At 43.2% G+C, this 8,872-nt stretch overlaps 1 pseudogene; it reads left to right on the top strand.

The window, feature by feature from the left end:
- The first annotated feature begins 560 nt into the window (after nucleotides 1-560).
- LOC134320369 (G-protein coupled receptor family C group 6 member A-like) lies at nucleotides 561-8,502 on the top strand (annotated as a pseudogene).
- Nucleotides 8,503-8,872: the final 370 nt, after the last annotated feature.

Below are 8,872 nucleotides of genomic sequence, written 5' to 3'. Positions count from 1 at the left end.
ATAGGACTGAAACAAAAGGTGATGTTCGCATCCAGGCAGGCTGGCTCGGATATTAGGTATGATGCCCATACTGTCCAGAACGTATTTCTTCACACAGTCTTCCAAGGTTTCAACACTAAATGCAGTGACATAAGGAGAGAATTAAGGTCCCTTCTTTCCGATGATACAGTCACTGATGAAGTGCTCTTGAGACAAGTAATTAAACTCACAAGTGATGAAAGTGAACGACAACGCAGGTTGGGACACCAACCTCGTCAAAGGCCACCTACTGCCTATAGTGCACAGCTATCTCCTGACTGTGAAAACCAAGAAAAGACATTAGAACCCAAGAGCCAAGTCAAAACACTACAGCAATTAACAGCACATATTGAAGCACTTACCACTGTTGTTGATTCGCTGAGACAATCTAAAGTGAATGAACATGCATATTCATGTAGTGTTAATCAGCCCCACATGCTAAAAAGGAGTCGACCTTACAGATGCCCAGAGTGTGTGCGAAAGGGCCTAACGAACTGCACTCATTGCTTCCTGTGTGGTGAAGAAGAGCATAAAGTCATAGGATGCATGAGGAAACCAAAGCCTTCGGGAAACGAGGTTCGGTCACGGCAGAGGGACAACCTGTGACCGGCTTAAGGAAGCAGTCCCACTCTGATGTCGAAACACGTAATACTACGCCGACACTGATGCCAGCTACTTGTGAGGGACCACCAAATAATGAAAAAATGGCTCAGCTAATTGGTAGTAAATGTCTGCTCAAGTGTTACATAAATGGATATTCTGTAACAGTCCTCCTCGACACTGGAGCTCAAGTAGCATTCTTGATCACTCATGGAGAGCCAAGTACTTACCTGATTTGCCTATCCGATCTCTAAGTGAGCTGATGGGGACCAAAGCTCTTAATGTCCATGCAGTAAACGGAGAAATTCTCCCCTTTGATGGTTGGGTAGAAGCAAGGGTGAACCTGCCAGGGAATGATGATCCAGATTTGTCCATTCAAGTGCCTTTCTTAGTGAGCCACATGAGCCTTGAAAGACCAGTACTAGGGTTCAATGTTATTGAAGAACTTATTGAAGGGCAAGAAAGTGGACCACGTATACCGCTTACGCTGGCCAACCTTTTGAGCGGGGCAATGGAGATTAGAGAGGAGGAGGCTAGTGTCATTGTAAATTTCATCCAGTCAAGGACTACTGACTTAGAACAAGCTCCGGCAAAGGTGGGGCCCCAGGACATTGTTGTCCTTCCAGGCGAAGTTACACGCATAAAGTGCAATATCCCTGTTGACTTTAGTCCACATGAACCAGTAGTGCTGTTTAAGACAGACAACAATAGCACACCATTAGAGCAACTGATTGTGGCTGAAGGGCTCGTGGAAGTCAGTCGTACTAGTAGTCCATATGTCGAAGTGCCCATTAATAATTATACCAAGCACAATATCATGCTTCCACGGAAGACAGTAATTGGTACCATCCATGCCATTTCCAAAGTAATTGAAACTGACCAGGCTGCCCACCACACTGTAAATCAGTTTGGCGTTACACCTGAGGTGAGAGTTGAGGAAACCCATCGGGCAGAATTATGGCACCCTCCTGTCAACTTAAGCCACTTAGAAGAAAGTCAGCAGGAAGTTGTTAGAAGGATGCTTTATGAAGAATCCACAGTGTTCGCTCGTGATGAGAATGACATTGGTTGTATTCCTAGTCTCCAGATGTCAATCTCACTTAAAGATGATATCCCAGTTCAGAAGTCCTATTCTGCTATCCCAAAGCCACTCTACAAAGAAGTCAAGGAGTACATTCAAGACTTACTGGTTAAGGGATGGATTGTGAGATCTAAATCTCCTTATTCTGCTCCAGTAGTATGTGTACGCAAGAAAGATGGTACACTAAGGCTGTGTATTGACTACCGGTTGCTAAACCAGAAGACCATTTCAGATAGGCATCCCCTACCCAGGATCCAGGATCTCCTTGACACTCTTGGAGGCTATAGTTGGTTCTCAATCCTGGACCAAGGGAAGGCCTATTATCAAGGCTTCATAGCTGATGGATCACAACATCTCACAGCTTTCATTACCCCTTGGGGATTGTATGAATGGGTGCGTATCCCATTCGGTTTATCAAATGCTCCTGCAGCCTTTCAAAGAAGCATGGAGGAAATGTTGAACTCACTGCGTGATGAACATTGTATCCCATACCTTGATGATGTGCTGTGTTATTCCAAATCATTTGAGGATCATGTGGAAGGTGTAAGGAAAGTCCTAAAAGCCCTCCGGGAACAGGGAGTCAAACTCAGGCCTACCAAATGTGAGTTCTTCAAGAGCGAGGTCCGCTACGTGGGGCACCTAGTTTCAGCAGATGGTGTAAGAATCGATCCAAAGGATCTGGAGGCGGTACTTTCACTTAGGGATAAGGCCCCAGCAACTGTTGGAGAGGTACGGAAATTACTGGGGTTCTTGAGCTATTATAGAAGCTACATACAAGACTTCTCCAGAGTTGCCAAACCCATCTATGAGCTTTTGCAAGCAAAGCCACCAGCTGCAGGGGTAAATAAAATGAGTAAGACCAGAGGGAAAGGAACTCAGTTACCCTCTAAAGACCCGGTCAAGTGGGCAGAGGAGCACCAAAATGCCCTAGAGAAGTTAATTGACATTCTGACTAACCCCCCTGTCCTCGCTTACCCAAATTTTGAGTTGCCCTTTGTACTTAATACTGATGCTTCTGAGCAGGGACTTGGAGCTGTACTTTATCAGTGCCAAAATGGAAAATTGAGGGTCATCGCCTATGGGTCCAGAACACTTACACCTGCAGAAAAGAACTATCACTTTCACTCAGGAAAATTAGAATTCCTTGCACTGAAGTGGGCGGTGTGTGATAAATTCAGGGACTATCTTTACTATGCCCCTCACTTTACCATATACACTGATAACAATCCCTTGACCTACATTATGCGAACAGCTAAGCTAAATGCAGTTGGTCACAGATGGGTGGGAGAACTTTCCGAGTTCAGATTTGACATCAAATACCGGCCAGGTGCCGTCAATGTTGATGCGGATACATTGTCTCGCTGGCCATTAGACATCGACAAGTATGTGGCAGATTGTGTAGAAGAGCTGTCTCCTGAAGCCATACATGCAACATGGGAAGGCAGTCAAGTGGCCAAAAGTAAAGACATAGCCTGGATGGCCACTTTGGATACGTCAACAGAGCAGAGTGTTCAGAGTCCCTTGTTGGCTGTTAGCCATGATGAAATGGAAAAAGCACAAAGAGAAGATCCTGCTATTGGGGAAGTACTAAAATTGAAAGAGACACACCAAATACTTACAAATGAAGCCAAACAGAGAGTAAATGGTTCCAGTCGAAAGCTTCTGTATGAGTGGGGAAAACTGGTCCTTGATAAAGGGCTGCTCTATCGTAAAACCAGTCAGCACTGCCAACTTGTTCTACCCACCAAGTACAGAAGCATGGCATTAAGGTACCTCCATGATGACATGGGCCATGTGGGTGTGGAAAGAGTCCTTTCCTTAGCTCGTGAAAGATTCTTCTGGCCTTACATGAAAAAGGACATTGAGACTCACGTGACAAGAAGATGTCCATGCATCAAACAGAAGAAACCAGTGACTCATGTTAGAGCCCCAATGGGTAGGATTTCCACCAGCCTGCCCCTTGAGCTTGTCTCAGTCGACTACCTCCACTTGGAGCAAAGTAAAGGCGGGTTTGAATATATACTTGTCGTGATAGATCATTTCACAAGATTTGCTCACGCGTATGCCACCAAAAACAAGTCAGCGAAGACCGCAGCAGAAAAGCTATTCAATGATTTTATTCTCCGCTTTGGATTCCCTTTAAAATTGCATCACGACCAGGGCCGTGAGTTCGAGAACGAGCTTTTTAAGACCTTAAGGCAGCTCTCTGGGGTAGGACACTCCCGTACATCACCAGGGCGTGGGGCCCTGGCCCAAAACATTTTGCGATGCCTATCAACATTTATGATACAATATATTTTTATTTCCGAGGGCCCTCCATTTTAAGGATCCTCTGACTATTAGGGACTTTGACCCCAGGGCCTCTTGGGGGCCCTAACCATGCTTTTGGGGCCCCTAGCCATGCTTTTGGGGGCCCTAGCCATGCTTTTGGGCCCCTTATGAAAATGGATGAGGCGTTGTGGCACTGCTCTGACTTCGACTTCTGGCTATTAGGGGTCCTAGGAAAGAGGGGGGCATATTTTTAGAGGGCCCTGGTTATGAGAGCCCCTACCAGAGGGCCCTAGAGAAGAGCAGGGCATACCATTAGAGGGCCCTTGATCACGAGGGCCCCTACTATGGGGCCCATGACTTCCATAGAAGTCATTTATCATGGCTCCTTGACTTTCTAGGGACCTACAAATTGCCAGGCAAGCTACCATATTTCATAACAGACGTTTTGTTGCAAATATGCGATTCAGGCCCTTACTTAATGTTTCTGAATTTATATTGTTTCAAAATTATTATGTTCAATTTCTCTTAAGCGCAGAGACACAAATTAATTTAGCAATTTTGCAATTATTTAAATTTAAGACAAGCAATTTCAAGCAGTTTGAATGCATACACACACTTAACTGAGCTATTTGATGTTCTTTTCATGCCTGACAATATGTCCAACAGTGAGCTCACTTTAAAGGTTAACTCACTCACTGCAGCATATCCTTCAGATCTGAACATGAGCCTGGCAGATGAATTGATACAATACAAATCATTCATAAGGGGCCCAGACTATCCTTAATCCGTCCTTGCTTACAGTCAGAGAGTTCCGGTGTATGCCATCGTTAACGCCATCAGGGAACTCCTCAACTGCAGCGACACTTCCTGTTCTGGAGACGCAGACTTTCTTCCTTGGAAGGTAAATGTTGTTTATTTATGTCGGTAAAAACTTAAATTCAGCCCCTTTTTGGGGCAGCTAACTGCACCACCAAGCAAACTGTATTAAAACAGAGCCTAATGCTGTTCACTCTCTCTAGTTCTTATAACACTTCCAGGGTAACACCTCCACCACCAAAGCCAAGTCCACTGAAAAGTGTGGTTTACGCTTAACGTTTTCTTATTAGGTGCTGAGGTGGTTCAGCAGTAAAGTGCTGAAGATTATGATGAGAGAAATGTAGTCGTTGAATCGTTTCTAAATCGAGATGCAAAAAGGGAAACAGTTAACAACATCGAAGCTGTTTAACAAACTCATTATTAAAATAAAACTCAAGTACTCAAGTAACAAATGACTCTTTATAATGTTTAGCTGTTAAGCATTCTACGCCAGATAAAATTTAGCATGGACAACCAGACACTTTCCTTTAACGACAAGGGGGAATTCGAAAACGGATACAACCTCGTCATGTGGAAGAAGAGTGGTGACGACAGGGTGCTTGACGTGGTAGGAAGATTCCTCATCAGAAATGGGAAAGTGGAGGTCAATGAGAGCAAAATCCAACGGTCCAACAACACGGTGAGACTGAGTTCAGTGCTTCAGACCTGTACGACATGAACTGTGTGTTAAATATGCCAGGATACAGATCTATACAAAGTTATGACAGTTAAAATTAAAGTTCGTTCGTTCCTATTTTTATGAATGGCAGTCATAGAAAGAAAAGGAAAATTAAAAAGCAAAAATGATGAAAGTCAGAATGTAACATGATATACAAATCACTCCTGAGTATGTAAACTTTTGACTTTAATTGTAGGTTCAGACCTCTTTGAGTATTTTAACTAAACCTTTTTTTAAATCTTAGGTGCCCATCTCAAAGTGTTTAAAGACCTGCGAGCCTGTAGAATTTAGGATATTAGAACTTTCGACCTGCTGCTATGAATGTAAAAAGTGTGATGCTGGATTTTACTACGTGTCAGGTGAGTATGGATGGATGTAGAATCATTTCCTCTAAAACAGAAGGATCCGGTTCTTACGCAGATCTGCCGGCTGGAGTATTTTTTTTAGTGCAGTTATGTGCTCCATGACGTGAAAAATATAAATAAACCAAAAACAAACAAAACAGAAAGCAGTGATTTATTTATTTTTAATATATTTTTCACCATGCACTGCTTTATCCTGTGAGCTGGTGTGGTGTGATGGTAACCACGCTGCTGGTAGCAGTACTGCCTCAGCTCAGGGGGTTTAAATCCAGGGCATGGTTTACAAATACATGGTGCATGGTGGCTCATGAACCTGGATGTTGTGAGGACGCACATCAGTGCACCTTCAGTGCTGATCCCAAGCCCGGAAAAGGGTATCAAAAATGTGGACAAATGATCCCTGTAAAAAACAGGTGATGGAGCATTAACAAAAGCCTCAGTCATAAGTAAGGATGGGTCGAGGGTTGTCATTTTTTGGGAAGCTTCATCAGGCAAGGATTTTAGATTTGATTAGATTAGATTCAACTTTATTAACATTACACATGTACAAGTACAAGGCAACGAAATGCAGTTTAGCATCTAACCAGAAGTGCAATAAGCAGCAAGTGCAGGATGTACAGTATCTACGATATACATTATTTACAAAATACGGGCAGTGGTATGAACAATATATACAGGTGAATATATTATTGAATGTACTGTAAACATGATGTATAGATGGGAGTGCTATAGACATAATATACAGATTGAAATTAAGGTGATACAGATTAAGGTGCAATGAACATAATAGACAGATGTATACGATATAGGTGGAAATTATGAACAAATGAGAAAAGGTTTGTAGCGCAACCTTTACCAGGAGGAGAGATGTGGCGGGTTAACGAGGGGCAGAGTTCAGTATGGAGACAGCTCTGGGGAAAAAGCTGTTCCTCAATCTGCTGGTCTTGGTCTTGTCTAGGGCAAGAGGGCAAACAGTCTGTGTGCAGGATGGGAGGAGTCCTTAAGAATGCTGCGAGCTCGACGCAGACAGCGTTTCCTCTGTACTTTACAGTCTGTCACATTTGTTCAGTCATTCAGAAAACCATGAACGATCTCTGTGGATAAAAGGTAAGATTAAAAAACGATGCTGAAAAAACCAGTACCTGTCTGTGCACTCTCACAAACCCAAATACAAATAGAAGGGTTGCTTCAGGAGGGCATCCAGATTTGCTGTAGAGACCTCTATATAAGCGATCAGCTGAAAGAAAAAAAATGAAAAGGAGGTTAACAAATCATCAATCAACATTTTTCACTTTCTCAACTTTACTGGATTTGAATTTGTAATAAATTTAAACCAGAGTCTTTGTTCCTTTATAAGCATCCCTGTTGGAAATGTCAAAATACGTCCTCTGCTCTGTACAGAACCTGTTTTTTATCAGTCATTCGGTCTTTGACATGTACATTCCTGTCATTTTGCACTTTTACATCAATTGTTTGTCTTTGGTCATTTTATTAAGAACACTCGTCTGGTCTGTACCTTCACTGCCGTTCTCCTAATGTAGCTTTTCCACCTTTTTTCTCTTCACAGATGAAGTAAAGTGTCAAAAGTGTCCAGAGGGAACTTATTCTCTATCAGGTTCTGTAGTGGGAGATTCAGTATTTGGAGTGGTCCTCAGCGTACTCCATTGTGGTGTTGATTGGAACAGTGATAGGAATCCTGCTACTGGTATCATCGCTGATCTATTTCGTTCTACACAGGAACAATTCCATAATCGAGGACAACGTAGTCTTGTCTTGTATTATGATGTTTGGCCTGATGGTGAGTTTCGGAGGTCTGATTCTCTTTTTAGGCTGGCCCAGCGACCACCACTGCAGGGCCCAGCAGGCCATGTATGGTCTGGCCTTCACCCTCTGTGTGTCGTGCATTCTCACGAAAGCTTTTGTGTCGTTCTTAGCCATCATGTCTATCAGCCCTGAGAGGCAGCGCTTCTTCAGTAAGTTTAACAAGCGTTATATCATCATCGCTCTACTGACTGGTGCTCAAGTTCTTGTTTTTTTCTTCTGGTTCATATTCGGTTCTCCAAAGGTTGAAGAGAAGGAGTTATCTGAGTCAGTTATCAAAATCCGTCAGTGCACTCAGGGCTCTCTGGTCGGAGCGATGCATGTCTACATTGCGGCTCTAGCCATGTCGTGCTTCTTCTTAGCCTTCAAAGGAAGAGTGGACAATACTGAGCCGATAGTCTTCAGCATGCTCTTTCATTTGTTCGTCTGGCTTTGTTCAATTCCACTCTTCATCACCCAAACGGATCAGCGTACCCTCATCCAGGTCTCTGCCATGATGGTCTCCAACTATGGAGTCATCGTCTGCCACGTCCTCCCAAAGTGGCATAAAATAATCTCGAAAAAGATCGATGACGCGAAGCCAAAACCCGAAGATGACATGAGCGAAACATCTGAGGACTCAGGACTTAGTCCTGAAGAAGAGTTACCTTCACCCAGCGCATCATCACAAACCCAACTTTGGCATGAAGACTTCAATGACCAAATGGGGTAAAAGGCTGCAAGAAGCAGGAATCAGCTCACAAAATGACTTTTAATTACTTCTGATCAGTTTTGGTAATCATACTGGCGGTACTTGCTCTACAAGTTCATTCACTACACAGAATGTCATCTGGAGGAATTTTATCCAGGCTGTTTAAAAAACGGCCTAAAATAGTACCAAATCCTGCAGAAAAGATAAAGCGCCAACATTTAATGAAAAAACTAAATGACAGAAGTGTAGAAAGCTAATCCCTGTTTCAGTGTTAAGGTTAAGAGAAGGTTTTAGGATGTTTTCATTGAAGAAAAATAAAAGCCAGAATGTTTGTAGTTTTTACTAAGATGGTTATAACAAAATTTAATCATTTTCCTAACCGCTTATCCAATCAGGGTCGCAGGGAGTGCTGGAGCCTATCCCAGCTCTTCAATGGGCGCAAGGCACACAGTAACACCCTGGACGGGACTCAGTCCATCACAGGGCACACACAC

The sequence above is a fragment of the Trichomycterus rosablanca genome, chromosome 9 (genome assembly GCF_030014385.1).
Source record: "Trichomycterus rosablanca isolate fTriRos1 chromosome 9, fTriRos1.hap1, whole genome shotgun sequence".
Classification (NCBI taxonomy): domain Eukaryota; kingdom Metazoa; phylum Chordata; class Actinopteri; order Siluriformes; family Trichomycteridae; genus Trichomycterus; species Trichomycterus rosablanca.
This window is presented reverse-complemented; position numbering and strand designations above follow the sequence as displayed.